Source organism: Athene cunicularia (genome assembly GCF_003259725.1).
Source record: "Athene cunicularia isolate RWA chromosome 1 unlocalized genomic scaffold, athCun1 chr1_part2, whole genome shotgun sequence".
Classification (NCBI taxonomy): domain Eukaryota; kingdom Metazoa; phylum Chordata; class Aves; order Strigiformes; family Strigidae; genus Athene; species Athene cunicularia.
In genome coordinates this window covers 52,954,332-52,973,728 of record NW_020799092.1, presented here as the reverse complement: position 1 = coordinate 52,973,728, position 19,397 = coordinate 52,954,332, and the positions used below count along the sequence as shown (strand labels likewise).

Genomic DNA, 19,397 nt, shown 5'->3' with positions numbered 1-19,397 from the left:
TTTTTTTTTTTTTTTTTTTTTCATATCGGCAGCTGGATGTCCAGGGAGTTTTTGTTACAGCTATGGATTTTTACCTTTCTTAAACCAAATGTTTTAGAGACTTTAAAGTATTTCCTGGCAGAGGGGTTGTCATTTGCATGACAAGAACCCTCTAGTAGAAGAGTCTTGGGGTAATGCTAATAATCAGTAGATATTTTGAAAAAATATTCCCTGTAGCATTGTATTCAGCTTTGCAGTGTTTACCTCTAAATACAGATGCTTATGAATGAAAGGGAAGTGCAAAATTATTCCTTTTGTGCCAGTGTTGTCAAAAAACATTTCCCAGTTTGACTGAAACTGTTGGAGTTGAGAGCAGAAAAGAGGAAAAAATTCTCTTCTGCTCTAATTCGGAGGTCAGTAGAGTTAAGTTACCATTAAATTTGTGGCAGATATTTTAATATATTCCAGAAATACAGCAGCTGAATAGAAATAATGGGAATACAGAGATCTTACTTCCGTGTTACTGCTTGTGGCCAAGGAGTTACAGTGCCTAGACAAGCTGAAAGAGAGTGAGTTTTATTGAGATAAATCTTTTGTGAGGAAGAAATATTTCTAAATAAAGGATAATTGTTTCAAGGTTATACTGTATAAATTGTGTTTATGAAATTAAACTTTCCCTTCATTTTAATGTCTTCGCATTTGTTTGTGCTTTGCAGAAATCCAATAAGCAGGTTTGGGAATGCTAGGGGTGAGAGCCTATTTGTAGCTTGTTCTTCTAAGCAGTTTGTAAATTAAAGCTAAAAACTCATAAACCAGAAGTAAATGAGCATGATAAATATAATCCTGTTTATCAAACAGGATATTTCCTTTGACTAATATGACTAGAGCATGTCTTTAAATATTGAGAGAGAGAATATGCACATGTTGACTATATTTTTTTTTGTTTCTTTGCTATTCTGTTTATTATGGTTGATTTATTATACAGTATCAGAAAATCCTATTGGAAAAGGGTCATTGGATCAAGCAAAATTGTGGAAGTATTTTGTATTTTGTATTTTGCCCTGATGAAAATGTTCTTTCTCACCAGGTGGCACACTCAGCTACTCCACAAATAACCCAAAGTGGAATAATCTTACTGACATCCATATTGGATATTTCTCTGATGCAGATGGGTATAGCTCCATGGGCCGTGCTAATAAACCTTTATCAGTTCAGGTCAGCTAAGATATGAATTTATTTTGGAAACATTGATTACATCATTTATAGATTTTGTGTATAACACTGAAGGTCGTACTGTTTAAATAAACTTTTTGGCATCAAGGATATTAAGGAAAGTTCTTTATGAACCATATTGTTTCACGGAAACAGCATTTAACAGTTTGTGGACTGGTCAGTTGGATAAGTAAAAGGCACAGTAATTTGTTTTTACAGTTACATTACAGTTGTAATGAGAAATATTGATTTTTCTCTTAATACTAATGTGTTTAACGACCTTTCTAATGACATCTGTCACTATTGTTTCTTCTCAAATTCTACTGACATTTTACCTTCAGTAAAGGATTTTAATGGCTTGGTGTATGGTTAAAATGAGAATTAATATTCTTTATAAAGCCGTATGAAGGCTTGAAGACTTATTCTGTTTAAAAAAAAAAGAAAAAAATTAGAAGCTGTCTGATATTGGTCATCAGAAAAATTTTAGAAGTTGTCTATTTGTTGGTCTTCAGAAAATTGTTCCTTGAATGCTATATATGTAAAATTAGGTTTTCATTGTCAGTTTTTGCTAGTTGTTATTAAGTAGTTTGTGGAATTTAAAGTTGAAGGCTTTACTAAGATAGTTTTCAGCAACGTCTCAGGAGTTTTGTTTTCCTTCAGCTTTTAATGCTACTATCTGAAGGAAGGGTATATGAATTAACTAAAACATTGATGTACCATCACTCAGTTAAAACATATACCTATAGTTCAAAAAAGGTTTAATTGTTTCTCTGTGGTGAATTTTCTTTCAGAAGTAAGATAAAGCTTGTCTTGAAAAACTCTTTGTTTTTAGATGCTCTAAAATTTGGCTATTAAACACCAGCCATTTAAAGTTAGAGTGGTTGTCACCAAGCAGCAAAGCTTTTGATTTCCTTGTAGAATCATTATTAATGTAATAAAGATTAGGCATAAGAGTTAAAGAAAGTGTCTTCAACACTGCTAAATGGTTTGCTCTCACTTGCAAACAATTTTGTCCTCTAGTGTGAAGGTACAAGAGATCACAAGTGATCTGCAGGACACGAGTATTTTCATAAACTGCTCATTCTTCATCAGATTATACATATTTTGGATCTGCATTACAGGTAGCAATGTTGCCTAGCTGATCTGGTCTAATTCTAGTGCAAAAGAGAAATACTCCCTTACTTCTGGGTACTCCAAACAGGCATGCTGTGATGTGATGCTCAGATCTACCACCCTGAAAGGCGGTACTTTAGGGTTGCCATAACAACATCAGCCAGTCATTGTCTGACACTACAACATTATTGCAGGAGCTTTGAGGGAGTATTAACCAAAATACAGGCACCATACATTTTGACTGCTTTGCTGGTTAAGAATGTCTATGCTGTGTAATCAGATGATGCAGCTACAAAATATTTTCTCTGTACATGTATGACTGGAATGATCATATTTTCATGAAATTCTTTGGTACATCTATATAATATTTTAAAGTAGTGCATTAGAGTATATGTGGCAAACCCCAATGTGCATTAGTGTAAAGTTACTCAAATTTACTTATTTTTTACAGTAAAAAATTAATAGGGGTAAAGATTCAGGAAAGCTGACCATGTACCATTGTGTATAGGAAAAGTTTCATCTGAGTAGTCCTTTGCATATAGCATGAAGAGATCAGAATCAGGTTTTCTCTCCTTATTGTGTAGCACATTCTGTAGAAATCCAAGCCAGTAGCTTGATATTCTTATTTTAACAACTAAAGTGCACACGCAATGTAGGTGGAAACAGGATAGTTAATTAACCGAACCAGAGATAGTGGTTCACATAACAAAATAAAGCAGCTTGCTTTAAACAGATTTCATAGATCATCTGAAACAGAGGAAGCAAGCTTGCCAATAGCAGGACCTAATGCTTCAATATCCTTCATTTTGTACTCTGAAAAGGAAACCTCTTCTTAAGCTCATTCATTTTCCGGAGGGAATATTGAATGCTGTGGCATATTGTCAGAGCTTCTTTATTGTCACCATTTACAAAGGTCACCTGAATTAATTGACTTCTTAACATGCATATTGTTAAGCTACCCCTTTCCTGACATTTATGGAAAGGTGGCAGACTTGCAGCCATTGGCTGTCTGTTGATGGTTGTTTCATGATGTTTGTTTCTCAGAACACAGTAACTCTAAAATTACAAGCCAATAATTGTGTCGCTGCTGCAAAGAAACAGATTCTTTATGATGTTCTCCAAGGTGTACAGGAGTGAGGGGGTGGGGGAGAAAAAAGGGGTAGGAGAAAATCTAAATACTGAGCTGTTTTTAATATAGAAATACTACTCTAAAAAGCAAACAAAAACATTCAGAAAGATGCAGGTTGTATTATTTCACTTTGAAACATGCATTAGATAGCTAACCTGTCTTTTTCATGGTGTAAAGTAAAATCTCTCTCTGGCTTTCACTGATGCATGAATCTCAGATCTGTGCTGATGGACTTTACTGAACGTGTTTTCATATGAAGGGTTACTGATGTACTCTTATACTGCATGAAAGAAATGACATGCACACGCATAAACACAAACACATTAGGCAACAGTAGTACTAGCATGGAATTTTATGTTGATTAAATTGGTTAAATAGAAAATTACTGTCTTTTTTTCTAGCCCCCTGCATTTACTGCCCCCTCCATCTCCCTATGTTGGATTTTTCTCTTTCTGAACAGCAGTGCTGGGCAAAAACTCCAACTAGACATGTGAAAACAAAGACATGGAAAGCAAAGACAAACAGTTCTGAGCCTTCCTGTATTAAACAGGCAAAGCTTTTATAGTGATGGATTTGAACAGTCTCCTTACATGAAAATATACTTTAGAGGCACCCTGATGCGATCCTGTTAATTACCAAAGAAGATTAGAACTCTTCTGCTTAATTCCATTCTTTTTACCTAACACGTCCGTTCCAGCTGCATCAGTAATCAGACATTCACACTGTCCCTTCTGACTGGAAAGAGGATGTTTTTAAGCAAAGTCATTTGCCACAATCCTTAAGATGTAGCCTGGCAGAAATTCAATAACTGTTTGTGATATGCTCATTCAGCCTCGCTGCTCAATGTTTTTTAGGTCCTGACATAAACAGCATTTCCCTTAATCCTAACACTGGAGAGAAGAAAGGAGGCTGTCCTGTGTCTTGTTTTATTGGTTTCAAAACACAGAGCAACTGGGTAATTTGATTTTGCATCTGAAACATCAGGGGAAACGTTCTTCCTTTATTTTTTACCCTTTGATGTTCTTTCCGGCTAACAAATGCACAAATCTGATAGTCTTGCAAGCATATTTTGGTTATCTCTGGCACAAAAAGCAAATTGCGTTTGCATTTCTGTTCAGAAAGTAAAATGTGAAAATACTCTAATAACTTTGCAAAAAGAAGAAAAGGGAAAGAGTTTACACGTTAAGATAAAAGTCAGGATAAAACTGAAAATAAAGAGGAACTTACCCTATAATAAGAGTAGTTTCAATGCTGAAGGAGTTCTTGCATCTCGGTAATTTTGATTCCTTCGTTCAGGTAGCCACATACTTGTATTAAAGCCAGAGTCTGAATAGGTGTGCATACATGTATGTATGTGTGTGTGTGAGAGTCAGCGTGCGTGCATGTGTCTAATGGTATCTAATACAAAGCTGTATCCTAATGATATCCTACAACACGAGAGACTCTGTGCTGCCAGCTGAGATCCCTTATGTTTGCCAGAGCGCTGTTGCTGCCTGGCTGGCTGAGACTCGCAATCCAGCGGAGAGAGAGAGCAGCGCAGAGAGCGAGATGCTCGCTAGCTCTTCTTATGTCTCCTGGTTTCTATGGTGGTTCGTGGCGCATCGTTCACCCGCTCGGTTGTCACACTGACATGGTGCTGCCTGCTCAGCGGTCATTAATAACTGAGCCGCTTCCACTCCCCAGAGAGGAGCCAGTGCTTCGGCGTGCCCAGATGCCGCGTAGTATGCGCGGCTGCGCCGGCCGGGTTGGCCGTGGGAAGCTGTCTGTTACGTGACACTGCTGCTTCGGGTGCGGATACGCGAAACAAGCCTGTGCACGCTTCCAGATAGCTCTTCCGATTTGTGGGAGTTACAAGGCATGCTTTGTGTTTGTACAGAGCAGCTTGGGAGGTTTATATTCCTTGGGTTTTGGTTTGTTTGGTTTTTGGTTTTTTCTTTAAGGCTGTATAAGGATGTTACAGAGATCACTGAAGTTCTGCAAAGGCTGCTGTAGTTCAGAGGATACTGCATGTTGAAACCATTCTGGAAAAATGCTTCCCCCCCCCAGATTTGCTGCTTTTCTTTTAGCTTAAGAAAATACAGAATTTTTCATACTCCTGCTTTTACAAATTTTATAAAATATTAAATTTTATTGCGTATGTTTGTCAGTAGAAACTATGACTGATAATACATCTTCCTGAGAAATAAAAATTAAGAATAAACTGAGGAACGGGTTGGTTATCTAAAGTCAATTTCTTCAAATCTCTGTCTACTTGACTCTCTTTTATGGCTATCTAATTACATAAACAATAGGCTGCACAGATTTTTCGTTCCTTTTCTTCCTTTCTTTCTCCCTTTTCCTTTCAGTGAATAATTTTTTTAAAAATTATTTTATTTTTATTCTGTATCTGTGAATAAAGGGCATACAAAATATAAAGGTTCAAAACATTATAAATTAAATTATGAATTTTTTTTTCAATTTAAGAGAAATATACACTGAAATTCATCCATTCTACCAGATATACAAAACAGTGAGATAGATGTTGTTAGAAAAAGGTTTTTTTATCATACATACTGTTTTATATAAGGGAAATCACTTTGTAATAGAAGATGTACAACAGTGAAATACAAAGAGTTGATTATCAACAGGTCAAAATGCAGAAAATGTTGGATATCTTGCATGAATTCAGTAGTACAGCCCTGACTGAGACAGGCCACCCTCTAGTGGATTGAAGTGAGATGTTCTCATTTCACACTTCTGCTTTGTTTGAAGATAGGCTTACAGTCCTGCCTAATAATAGTGTGAAAAATTTCTGAAGATTAGCAGTGTAAATTAATGTACTTTTTGCAACAGCAATAGCACCAGAATTCTATTATAAACCGGTTACTATTTTATGAATACTTTATATCATTTAGGTTCACTTTGAGTCTGAGATTGTAGACTGCATTATTTTTGTTTTTATTCTGTAGGAAAATTATTTTGCATTTCATAAAATCACTTATTATGAGAAGTAAATTAAAGTAATGCCAACTGCTTGAATAAACCTCAGTTTTTTATAATTGGTTAGGGCAAATTTTGTAAAATCAGTCCTGTTTGACTCACTGGTACTTACATTGTTGTGGCTATAATAAAGCAGTTCTTTCTGCCCCAAATTTGTGAATACTGCATTTAAACTAAGTACAGTGAACAATGTTTTAAATTTTTTAAAGAAGTCTGCTGTTCAATTTTCATATAACTGAGTAGGACTACCTTATATATTAAATAATGGTGTTTAAGTGGCAGAGTGTAAATATGTGAGATACTCCAGGGTAGGAGGAAGGCCAAGTGGCCCTTCCATTTTGTCCTATTCTCTTATTATGGGAAATAGATATTTTCTAATGTTTGTTAAAGAGGTATAACAAAAACAGTTGAGGCCAACCCAACTTTGGTTACCTTTCATGTCTTCTTGCCTGGGGTTGGGACTGGGAGCATCTCAGACCAGAAAGATGTCACATCATCTCTCTGTAGCCTTAGGGATCATTGGTGAAAGTTTGTCTCTCCTTTGCCCCCACGAGGTGGCTCTTGGAGCCTGTGATAGCAGTTAAGGTTCACCACCATGAGCTGCAAATACAAACTATTGTAAACTTCCCAAAGTTCGCAATAGAACCCCGTGAGCCTTCCCAGCTGCACAACATAACAACCTATGTCTATGAGACAATGCTCAGGATGTGTTAAGGAAGCACAGAAAAGTTAAGACTTCTTGCCATGCTAGCCCCCACAGGAAAAATGGAAATCCTTCCTGATCTCAGCCATGTGGTTAGTCACACCTATCCCAAACAAAAGACATAAACCTGTGCTACAGGGCTGGGACAGTGGTTGAAGTAAGAGAGAAAAAAAGTTCAAAATTTGTTTGTAAAATTAAAAATAGGAAAATATGCTGTTAAAACCAAATAAATAATGGTGTTTCTCTTATCTCAACCAATGAAGAAAAGGAAGATCTGGGGAGAAGGGAATAGGTAGGGAATACCATTACCCTACATAAAAGCTTTATTGGGTTTTGCCCTTAACCTCAAGTGCTCACTGCCACTCATTCAAAATCTCACTTTCTAGTTAACATGAGAATCATGCAAAAACATATTCAGTGATTTGACATGTGAAATTAAGATTATAGAAATGCTTCATTTTAGTTGATTGGTATGGACTGTGTAATTAAAGGGCTAAATAATTAAATCAGCTAAAGTATACTTGCACAAAGTGAGTTCTTATGATAGACTATATATGCAATTAAAGTACCTCCTTGATAGGCATACATTTACATATTAGTTAAAATGTTATATCATAATAAAGTTCTGTTTCATAAAAAAGTGAAATAATTGAATTTTTTTATTTAGCTAATGCTAAAGAATATTTTTTTCCAAACTATCTCCAAGAGAAAAATATCTTTTAGAACCAATACAATTATGATGATTAAAGTTCATTAAGTTATTTTTCTGCTGATTTCACTATGATTCTTGGTGGGTTTAAAATAGCAATGTAATCTATTTTACCAGAATTATATATATAGCTTATTAGGTTATGGGATAGAAAAAAAGTCTCTCAGACTGATAGAGAGATGATGAAAGTAATGTAGGTTAACTCCAGGTATTTATTTAGCATTCGTTTTATCTGATTAATGAGTGCACATGAAAATAAACTAAGTAATTATTTGTTTGTAATGGACAATATGACACATAAAAAAGTTACTAAAGTACAGTGGTTCTGCGTGTGCATTTTTCTCAAAATTGGAAGAGGATTTCCAAACTTTTTCCTTTTTTTCATTACATAGAAAGGTGGATCATCCTTGGGCTTTAATATCCAGTAGGCTTGTTGTGGTTCAGGGAATTAGCGGTGACCATTTTTAGTATTTTTAGGCTCTGAGAACACAGCTGTGTTTAGAATGCAGCAAGTATAGTTAAAAACCAAAATAAATACTATGCAGTTAAGTTAAAAACCCTACAAGTATTTGATTTAAATTCTATGACACATTTTATATCAGAAATTGGTAATTAAAAAAATTATTTTTAAGTGCATATCCATACAGATTATGTCCAAGTGTAAAAGAAGAAAGCACTACCATATCGTGGAACCTTGTTCTGCCAGCTTTTTCAGTGCAATGTCATCAACCTGATACTGTCATGCACATTTTAAGATATTATGGCAACTAACTATTGACATTTTCCTAAGGGCTATGTTTCCATACAGACAAGGAGTAACTTTCATGTGTATTCCTCTGAAATTGAATCATTTTTTCAATGATTAGCAAAACCCACGTTTCTAGCTCTAATTCTTTGTCTTTTTTGAACATGAAAGGCTTGTTGCCAACAATGAGTTCAAGTTTCTAGATATAGTTCTACTTCATAATGGAAAGTGTTATGCTCAGATTACTTAACCTGCTACCAACTTTCTTTTATCAGATCTCAGAGTTAGTGTTGATAGGAGAGAGATAAGCAGATGGAAACAAACCTAGGCCATGAACCTGTAAAGAATTTCACAAGAGGAAAAGTTCACATCTACAGAAAGCACCAGTTACTTCATTAAAAGCTACGTAGGTAGTAGGTGCTATATGACTTAGCAAAATCTGGAACTGCGTAGTGAAGGGAGTCAGTTGTATAGTACGGGCAAATTCAGTCATGTGTGATGGGGATGAATGAAAGCAGTGGTGATGAGCTGATGCTTATTTTGGTGATCAAGGGGATTTTGCATATTCCAGCAAATTCACCTATTCACGTAGCAACTGTGTTCAACTGTGTTCTGCGAAACAGAAAGGACAAGATCCCAGGCAAGAGCTATAGTGTCTTTGCTCATTATAGGTCCAAGAGCTATAGTCAGGCTTCCTCAGGAATGGTCTGAGGTCTGAAAAATCTTAACATGTTTTATACCTATTGGGTCCAACTCAGAATGATATCTGAGTTCTAATTTTCATCCCTGGCTCTATTTTAAAAGGCAAGAGTCTCTTGCATACCAGCATCTGCTGAAGGCTGGAAACGAGTCACACATAGCAACCACAACCTCACTATGCCATGTGGGAATCTTAACGGAGTAGTGAAAAGCAACTAGAGAATCCTTATGTGCCGCTGGATCAGGTAGATGAAATATGGGGTCTGTAAAGCGATTTTCAACTTAGTGTATGCGTTCCATTTTAAAACTGATTGAATCTCAGTGTGTTTATGTCTTACTTGTGGTGACATCTTATTTTTGTAACCTATAGTAATTGGATATAATTTATTTGAATCTTCTCAATTCTTTAAAACTGAGATGCCCTTGTTGATTTCATAAGGATCTGCTTGTTGCTCATGGGACCGGCTGTGTGCATGGGATATACCTTTTAGTGTCATGGCTCTTTGAGCTAATCTGTATCTGAGGTTGATGAAGAAAATGATGGCAGTAATGATTTGAATATAAGGCCTAGAATTTTCATCCTGACTGTGACGCTGTAATTCTTACAGGTGGTGGTAAATCTTGAACTTTCTGTCCTTATAGAGAGGACTTTCCGCATGTCTTTGCTCACATCTATTTTCCTTTCTGTGGAGAAATAACTGAATTTTTCTCTGAAACAGGATTACCCTTTTTCTGTTAACACTGTGTGGCAAATAGTACATGATCAGTGAGAGGGAACCTCTTTCCCCCACTAATCAATTTTTAAAATTTGTCCACTTTCCCTGATAATGTTACATTTATTTTTTTAAGAATATATGGCAAGCCTCAGTGTTTCTGAAGGGCAGAACTCAGACTTGAATTTCTTAACTTCTTTGATGAAACTAAACAAACACCGTTTTGTTACATTTTATTGTGGTTTAATATTAAAAATGAATCGACAACAATAGCAATTCGAGATTATGTGCTTTTCATAACTATTTGCACAAGAGCTATATTGCTGATATAGAAATCTGTATAGAGCCACTAAGCTAAATATTAGAAGTAGAATGTCATTTTGCTCTTAGTTACTTTTACTCCAAGACTGAGAAGTATCATAGTAATTTTCCCATGCCATCAATAGCATTCTCAAACTGTGGTCATGGGTAATTCTTATGAGGTTATCTTGGTGGTGACAAGAAACAGCACAGATATGTGCAGTGTGTGTTCAGCATATGGTTACATAATGATAGTTTAAGTCAAATACAATAGGCTATTGGAGAGTAATGTGTACCAAACTGAAGTTCTTAGTAGTTTAGTTACACAGTATCTTTTTTTTTTTTCAACTTGCAGATATAGAAAATTAATTAAAAGGTCACTGGAACATGCAACATCCTTACTGATTAAAACCCAAACTATTTAATTAGGAATGCAGTAAATGTTTTCCCTCTCCTCTGTAATTTGACTGCCAAAAACTGTGGGTGCACATTAGGTATTTTTTTTATATGTAAAGTTATCTTTACATTGATAAGTGTAGGGTTGAAAGGCTCATGTACATAATGACTTACTGGAGGAGGAGCTGTTTCAGAGGCTTTCACATAATTCCCATTACTAAGGAAACCACTTATTGTGTCTGTGCATGTTTTGAATAGATCTCTCATTTGAAGTCTGGTGCTCAAACACTGAGGATTGCATTATAACACTGAGAAGAGGCAAAGGAAACAAAAGAGGCTTAAACCTGCCGCATCTTTAAGGAATACAGCTAAGAATATTGTATTACATGCTTATGAAAGTGTACACATCTGTTTATATTTGAGGATGCATATATACACATTTTGGTTGTTTTGTTCCTACTACAACCAACATGGAAGTATTAATAAGTAAAACAGGGAAAGCAGATGTATTGTCCTGTACTTTGCATGCCTCTATCATAAGGACACTTGAGAAATCTGGTGTACCGTTTAGGTGGTATCAAATATGAGTTCTGATTTTCATTTGCTGAAATGAAACATGGTTTTAGATTGAAGTGGAAAGAAGTGCCTGTCCAATGATAATGGCTAAAACTATGCCACAAGGATGGCTGTGTGTTCAACAGTTGACCAAACCTTGGCTTGTAATGTGAGTCTAGTTTGGCAAAATTCCTAGCTTAAGTTTAAGAAATGACTGCAAATACATACCCAAACATATTTACATTATGTTGGGGCCAGGACATTTTCCCCACATGAATGACAAATGTATTCTGTGCTGACCAAATGCTTATATTAACATTTGAATTAAAACCCCCTCTATCAGCAATTGTGTATGTCAGTTGATATGCGTAGAAACAAAAGGTTGACTTAGTGCAGCCAGATGAATCTGTTTTGAGGGGATATGTTTTTAAAGTGTAAGTACTGAAATAACTTGTAACGGTTTCCAAACTATTCCCTAAAGATCAGAATTATTCACAAATAAATTGAAAGCGTTAGAGAGATGTAGAAATCTAATGGATTGCCAGAGAGCTGTAGGGAAATTAAGTATGTTTTTATTTAGCATGTCCAATATATGAATTAGTTTATCCATTATATTTATGGTCAAACAGTACAGAAAACTGAAGACAAAGGTGGAAATTCTTAAGGCCTGCAAACTCCATGACTCTGTAGGGTCATGTGACAACAAAACCAGTACAACAGAAAGTTAATATCCTTTGAAAATATAGAAATACTTCTGTATGTTGTGTGTGTGTTAATGCCAATTTAGTTTGAAATGAAGAGCCTTATGTCATCAGAAGTTGATATCTGGTATGTTGAATGAATAATTATTCTTAATATACCTTGCATAGTTCATGTGCCATTTTGGGTGACAAGAGATTACTTTTAAATCTAATATGCTTCAGAGGGATTTATGTGTGTGTTTGTATGCATAATAAGTGAGAAGCCAGTCCCATGTAGATTTCCTTCTTTAACTCCTTGACTGTTAAATGAGGGTGAGAATGACAGCTGTGGTAAAGCTGTCTTGTCCTTGGCTTGACTTAGTTGAGTACTTTTGGGTAAAATAAAATAAATGTCTTTAGATTACATAGAGATATCAGAATTCATTTGTCTCAGCTAAGAAATATCAATTTTTAATATTCCAGAGTATTTGTGTTGTTTCAATCCTGTACTGCTAATGTTTGCTTTCTACTCTCTTATTGCAAGGATTCACAACATGTCTCAAGGTACACTAAAAGCATTGCTATTCATTATCCTTCAATTTATGCTTGCAGCAAGAAATGAGATCTTCAGTGTTTGGTAATACTCACAATTTTCTTTATGGTGTAAATAGTATGTTTCCAAAGGAATGTATTCAGCCTCCAACTCCCATCAGTGTTATCACAAAAGAGATGAAATCATTATTTTTTAATAAAATAACTGAGGTACTCTCAGAAAAAGCTAACATATGTTTTGATACAAGAATGTCAATTTACCTGGTAAGAACCAGGACTGATACTGAGAGACAGTTAAAAGTTAATAACTGAATTCTAGTTACCAAAGAAAAGGAACCAACATTTTAAAATAACTTAATTTAAATATTTGGGTAAAAACATATCATATAAAATGCAGTAGATAATATAAACAATAGTTTAGTGCCAAGTAAATTTTATGATGACATCACTGAGAAGGAGGCAAAGGGCAGGGAGAATAGGAGCAGGAGGAAGGTTTTCCCATGGTAAGCAGCTCAGAGGAACATAGGAATATCATTCAGAAAGGCTGTTTGAACTTTAATAATAGAAATGGGATTACACTCTAAGTAGTCCACGATGAAAGGTCATTTGGAGCCAATAACATGCAATTCTGCTCTAAGTTGTGGGTTTATTACTTGGAAATAACTGAGAAGGAGAACATATCTCTGTATTACTTGTCAATCAAGAAGTATGAGCTAACAGTGTGGCACAGCTGTGAAAAAAGAAAAAAAAAAAAAAAAAAAAAGCAAATATGGTCCTAGAATGCACCAGGAAAGTTATTACAGTAGCAGTAAGGAACTAGTAGCACTTTGGACACCTCATTTAGAATAATTCATTCATTTGTGGTTTTGTGCTTGAATAAAGATGTGAACTCAAACTGGAACACTTGCAATTAAATACTATTCAAACAGTGGAGCCCACATTACAAAGAGGTTTATACAACCTTGCCTTGTATAGTGTAGGAGAGCAGAGAGAAAAGATTCCTGCTGATACATCCTTCTGGTAAACAATCAGGTAAAGCTAGCAGAAGAATAAAATGTGGAAGTGATGGTAATTAAATTTAAGTCTGGACATTAGAAAAGTTTGGGGTTTTTTTTAATCATATTTGAGTAATCGTATCCTGGGACAAGTTTCCAGTGGAAATACTTTGGGTATAAAAAAAAAACAAAACAAGAGCAAACCAAACCAGCCACAGCCCAGATGAAACCAACCACTAACAAAAAACCCCTCTTTAAAGATACTGATTGGTATATTTATAAAAGAGGTATGTTTACAAATAGCTGTCTTCATGCCTACAGTAGGAATTAGACTTAATATTTTAGGTAGATCTTTCCAGTCCTTTTTATCTTACCAAAGATAAACTCTACTTAGCAGATTTCTGTATAAATCCTGTCCCCATCTCTATGTCCTAAAGTCTATTAAACTGGTTTCGATACTCTTGAATGTTTGTGAGCCTGGGAATTTCTAATTCTCCAACTGGTGGCAATACTGATTTTTCAGTTGAAAACCAGCTTTTCTCATAATTTACCCCTGCATGTATAAATAAAGCAAATATAAGTTTAGTAATTTGCATTTATTTACCATTATAAAATAGTGGTTTAGCTATCTCTGCATACTAATATTTGAGCAGCACTGCAAAAAGTTCGGAAGAAAAGAGGAAACCAATATCCAGATTATAGTCTTTTATTTCCACTTCTCTAGATCATTCTGAAAACAGTAATCCCCTTGATAATATTCTCTAAAAAAAGTTGTCATTCAAAGGCCTTATATTTTACCCAAAGGTTTGTTCCCATCTATGACTTTGATTACTAAATAGAAACCCCACTCTGTTGTGAAGGTGGTGTTTTCAGTATCTTCTGGTGGTTTTTTTTTTGTGTGTTTTTTTTGGTTACTATGACAGATAATCTAAGTTTAGCCACAAGGAAGTCACCAAAAGACTTATATGCACAAAAAATGCTTATAAGCCTCCCTATCATCTTATATGCAAAATCCAAATGCCCCCAAATTGCCTAACATTTTTTAGTGTGCTCTTTTTGCACTCTTATTTTTGCTGACATTACTTTTTTCTGTGAGTAGCTGTTAGAAATAGCTGTAATAAATCCACTTTTTAGATACATCTGTATTTCTTCCTTGGGCCTTAGGTTGAATTTCTCTTTAGTTAATAGACCACCTATATGTTCAGCCATTTCCTGAAGTGGCTTTAATAGACAGATACATTAATTCATTTCATATTTTCCTACAGAGAGATATTCATCAAGGTAACAAACTTGATGATGGAAGAGCGTATTTTTCTCATTACCGCTAATTCGAATGTTATGCCAAATAGGCTTTCAGGAACCGGAACACAGATAGTTATGGCCTTAATTAAATAGTAATAACATTCAAACTGGAAACCCAACAAGTTAAAATGCATGGGTCAAAGAGGGAGAAATCAAACTGCTGATTCATTCTCATATTTTCCTAACTGTACTCTCAGGCCACATATTTTTATCATGTCTGCTGTTATGTCAAATGGAGAATATTGAACTGAACATAAAGGAGACTCAATATTGCCATTTACAAATGTGCCTCAAGAGTAACCTAAATGGTGAATAATTTGATATGTCAGGCAGGAGCACTAACTTTTGACCAGGAGAGGAGATTCTAGTAATTCCATTAATTCCACTAACCCCTCCTGAGACCATCCCAGTCCTGGATGTGAGTGCAGCTACTTTTGGAGAGAAGCCAAACTCTTCATTGCTGCCTACACTGTGTTTCAAAGACTTTAATTGAATATTGCTAACTGAGCTAACTATAAATTACCTTAGGCTTTGAATCTCACGATCCACTGATTCCTCTTCCCTGTCCCCAGTCTTCTTTCTTTGTGGTTGTGCAAAGAACATGCAATTGCTGTTTCCCGCCTCACTCGTAATTTTGAAAAAAAGCAGTTTACCTTTCTTTTCTCTGAAGTCTTCCCTGATGACTGCTCAGGCCTTGCTAGCTTCTGTCCAGAGGGATGGAGATTTCAGTCCTTGGCTCCGTCTTCAAGGTGTCTTATGCCTCAGAAACTTTCAAGGATGTCAAAGGGAGGGCTGGCCCTTGCTGCTTGTGTAGGATCTATTCCTTCCTTTGGCTGTTGCAGAGATTCCTCTATTCTTGGTTTTAAGACCTCTCTGAAATGGTCTGCTTTAGTAGGGCTCAGCACATTGCCAGTCAGACCCCAGAACAGCCCAAGACCTGGTTCATAGACTCTGCCAATGTAGATTTCCCTTCTTTCCTATATGGATTATGTATGAGGCATACTTGTGCATAGGATAAGTGCTGCCTGACCAATAACTGCCCCCCTCACTGCAATGCTCCTGGAATCAGCTACTGCAACCCCATTTCTCAGGTTAAACTGTGGGAAGGTGAAATCATGGGTGCAGTCCATTTTTCTACTTTTTGGTGGAATGGAAGGGCAGAAAGAGATACAGCAAGGCATATATTTCATGGGTAAATGCTCTGAAATCTTGTAAGGCAAATAAATTGAAAGGTCAGTATTCTGGCTTGGATGAACTGGTAAGAGATGCTTTTACTTGGCATATGCCAGTATGACCTTTTCCCTGCCCATGATCAACACAGCTGTACTTCAAGGGTTGTAGGGTGTTGATGATACCAAATATCCAGTGTGTCTCTATGCAAATGTTCATACTGCTGTGCCTTGAATAAATTTTGGCTCTATAAAGCTTGAAGATCTATGTTCAGAATTTACTAAACCCCATTTAAATATTTATTTATAAATTAGGCTGACATCTTCAGTATATTTATGGTCAACACCTATTTCTGTGTTTTAAATAAATGCAAATTGCTTTTTTTTTTTTTTTTTTTTTTTTCAAGTGAGTCTAAAATTTTATGATCTTGGCTAAGGAGAAGTACAGTATGAATTATTATCTTTATTCCTTACAGTTTTTATGGTTCTTCTGAGTCAACCTAAATGACAAAGGCTTTTAAAAAAAAAATCCAAATAACAAATTAGGCCTGTTTATTTCTTAACACACAAATCATTAAATAATTAAGATGTCCTAATTAACTGGCTTCAACAAAAAGCAATAGGCAGGGTCCAAAAAGGTCCAGAATTTAAAACCATGTGTCCCAACATGCGAGCTGTCTCTTGCACAGGTTTGTAACTGTGAATTACTAGCTTTGCCTGTATTAGTTTGAGCATAAATGTGTCACAACCTTTAAATAGTATGATTAATCAACCCTTTCAAAAGAGCTCCAGTATTAGAGAACTCTATAATACACGGCAAATCTTTTTGTTCTGAGAACCATACTTCTATTATTTTACCTGTGTGTAAATCCTGTGAATATTAAAATCTCCATAGGCTTTTTAAGGGGTTTAAAGAAAGTGAGAAACTGCTTTTAAACAATGAAAGGCTATAGGTCTTTATTTTTGAAAGCATTCAGCAGGCTTTATAAACACATACCTCACCTTTAATACCACATAATTCTGTATTTCAGTAGTTCAGTGGGATAATGCACTGGGTCTCTAAAGAGTTTGTGGAAATGAAACATTTAGCATCAGCAACATGGGGCTTATTTGGTAGCTAATTTGTAGTAATTTATTGATAACATCACAATGAAGCATGGAATCACTTTCACTTTCATTGACAAATCATTCACAAACATACTTATAGGGAATGAGATAGATGTTGTAATAAAATGTTTTTAAAGTTTTATAAAGAGAAATTTCCTACTGGTTTTCTTGGAGCTATGAAAAATGTGAAATGGTGGCTTTTATAGTAGCAATTACTGCATATGCCATGGTCACTTTTCCAAGGCCTATGGTAAACTCTACTTATATATGCTGGGAAATCAAATCACCCATAAGATAAAATAAGTAATAGTGAGCAATATATATTAGTGAAAACCCAGGTGAAGTGTTGGTTTTGTTGAAGAGGTTTGGTGAATTACTGATTTCAGTGTGATCAGAATTTCATGTCTTGGTTTGAGCAATATTAGTACAAAGCTATTCTAGAAAGAGGAAGAGAGAAAAGAAGTTATTTCTGAGATATGTGGCTCATTAACAGCTAATTTACTGTATATTTTCCTGGATGTTATTTGCTATAATGCTGGTTTTGCATCCCTCTCTGTCCTGCTTTTTGAGTGTGTGCATGTGTATGCGCACATTCATTTCTAGTGAATTTGGGTTTAGGTATCACAAGCATATCTGCAGATGGCATGATCCCATCTTCCATCTGCTTTTAGCCTGTGATGGACAAAAAACATTAGATGAACCTTTGTCCTGATTCCAGTTTCAAATCCTTTTTCCATCTGCATTTATTCAATTTTAGTTCCTTATGGCTAAAATACTCCGCTCTTTACTGTTTTCTTCTTCCAAGGTATACCTTGTTATCACATGACCTTGTTTCCAGTGATTTGGGAACTTGAGTCAGATACTAGACTTTGTTAGTTATCCTCACACTTTTTTATATGTGTATGTAAACAAATTTTATATAGTATAATACATATATATAAAAATAAGTAAATTGTAGATGTATGCATATTAGACCATGTCTTGATTTCCCAAAAGGCAGGTTTCTAAGTTGGTTCCAAGCAGTGGTAAATGCATATGGCACAGTGCAACAACATATGAAGGTACAACCTTATGTTCAAAAGAGGGTTTTGAAAACAAGTAGCGTAATTCTAATTAGCATGAAAGGGAGACCTTACTGATCCAGCAGTATGGTGCTGAGTTTCAGTTGTGGCTCTCTACCTTGTACAAGGTGTTTTCAGATTGAGCTCTAATGTGATAGGAGCATCTATTTTCCTAGGCATAAAAACTCACAAATTTTCCATCTGTGTCATGTTGTTGTTCACTTATGAGATTACGAAAAGAGCCATTGACCTAATGGGCAAAAGAAAGAAGATGATATTGTTTTGCATGATGAATGATTATTTCTCTTGATTTTGAATCTTGTTATTTTAAAAATTGGCTGATTAAATACTTGCTTTAAGTTTAGGACATCAGTCCATCTGTAGTGCTGCGTACATTGTTGGGTAATAATGATGTTGTCAGATTTCTTTTTAAATATATTATAGAATGAAAGACACTATGCCATGAGTAGAGCACAATTATGCCACCTTTGCACAAACCCAAGTAGCTTAAGTATCAGGCTTATGATAATAAGCATCAACCTGCTTATGTATTTAAAATTCATGTTTTGTTAATTTCATAATTTTTATAGCCTTCACCCAGTTTATAACATGTCTCTTCAAGCAATTACATTTTTTTTTTCTTTTGTTCTGTGAGTTTTCCTTCAAAATATAAAATTCCTTTTGAAAGAATTTGTTTGGCACAGATAGGTTCTAGCTGTCTTTCCATTTCTAACCTTACTTTTATGTCGGAACACTGAGATGCTATATTCAGTGTGGTGAAAAGGCTATTCTTCAGACTTGGAAGATTTATTGAAAAAGGGTGATTTGGGATAACATTCTTTGCCAGTCTGGTCAGTTAAACCTTTCTGTAATTTTTAGTGCAGTGAGAAAAATCTACCTTCACCTAATGCAGTTTTGAAACTGACCTCATTTCACTTACGTTCCTTATTACAGTTCATTTCCTTATGCAAAATTTGATACTATATTATCCTATACCCGACTCTCAAGTTTTCTGTTTTATGAGATGGATTATGAGAGTAGTCTTTTTGTTCATCTATTTGAAACTTAGCCATATTTTTTTCAATATGCATTACAAAGTTTTGTCCAAACAATTAAATAAATGTGGCTAAACATATGTAGAAAAAAGTTATTTTCAGTACTACTCTGAAGATTTCTTGCAATGCACATTGCTTTGCTTTAAAGAAAGATTCATATAATTTATCTCCCTGACTCTCTTTGTTGCTGTATACCTTGTGCACAAAAAGTAAATGCTACATGCAGAGTCCAGAATTTACTGCA

At 35.3% G+C, this 19,397-nt stretch overlaps 2 protein-coding genes across 5 annotated transcripts in view; one reads left to right on the top strand and one right to left on the bottom strand.

Annotated features, from left to right (window-relative positions):
- LRRN3 (leucine rich repeat neuronal 3) overlaps positions 1-5,189 on the bottom strand; it is a 35,171-nt gene extending 29,982 nt beyond the window's left edge. The window contains exon 1 of the mRNA XM_026868044.1: positions 4,661-5,189. The gene's annotated coding sequence lies outside the window, so the exon portion shown is untranslated. The remainder of the gene's footprint in view (positions 1-4,660) is intronic.
- IMMP2L (inner mitochondrial membrane peptidase subunit 2) overlaps positions 1-19,397 on the top strand; it is a 479,540-nt gene that overhangs the window by 237,692 nt on the left and 222,451 nt on the right. The window lies entirely within an intron of this gene.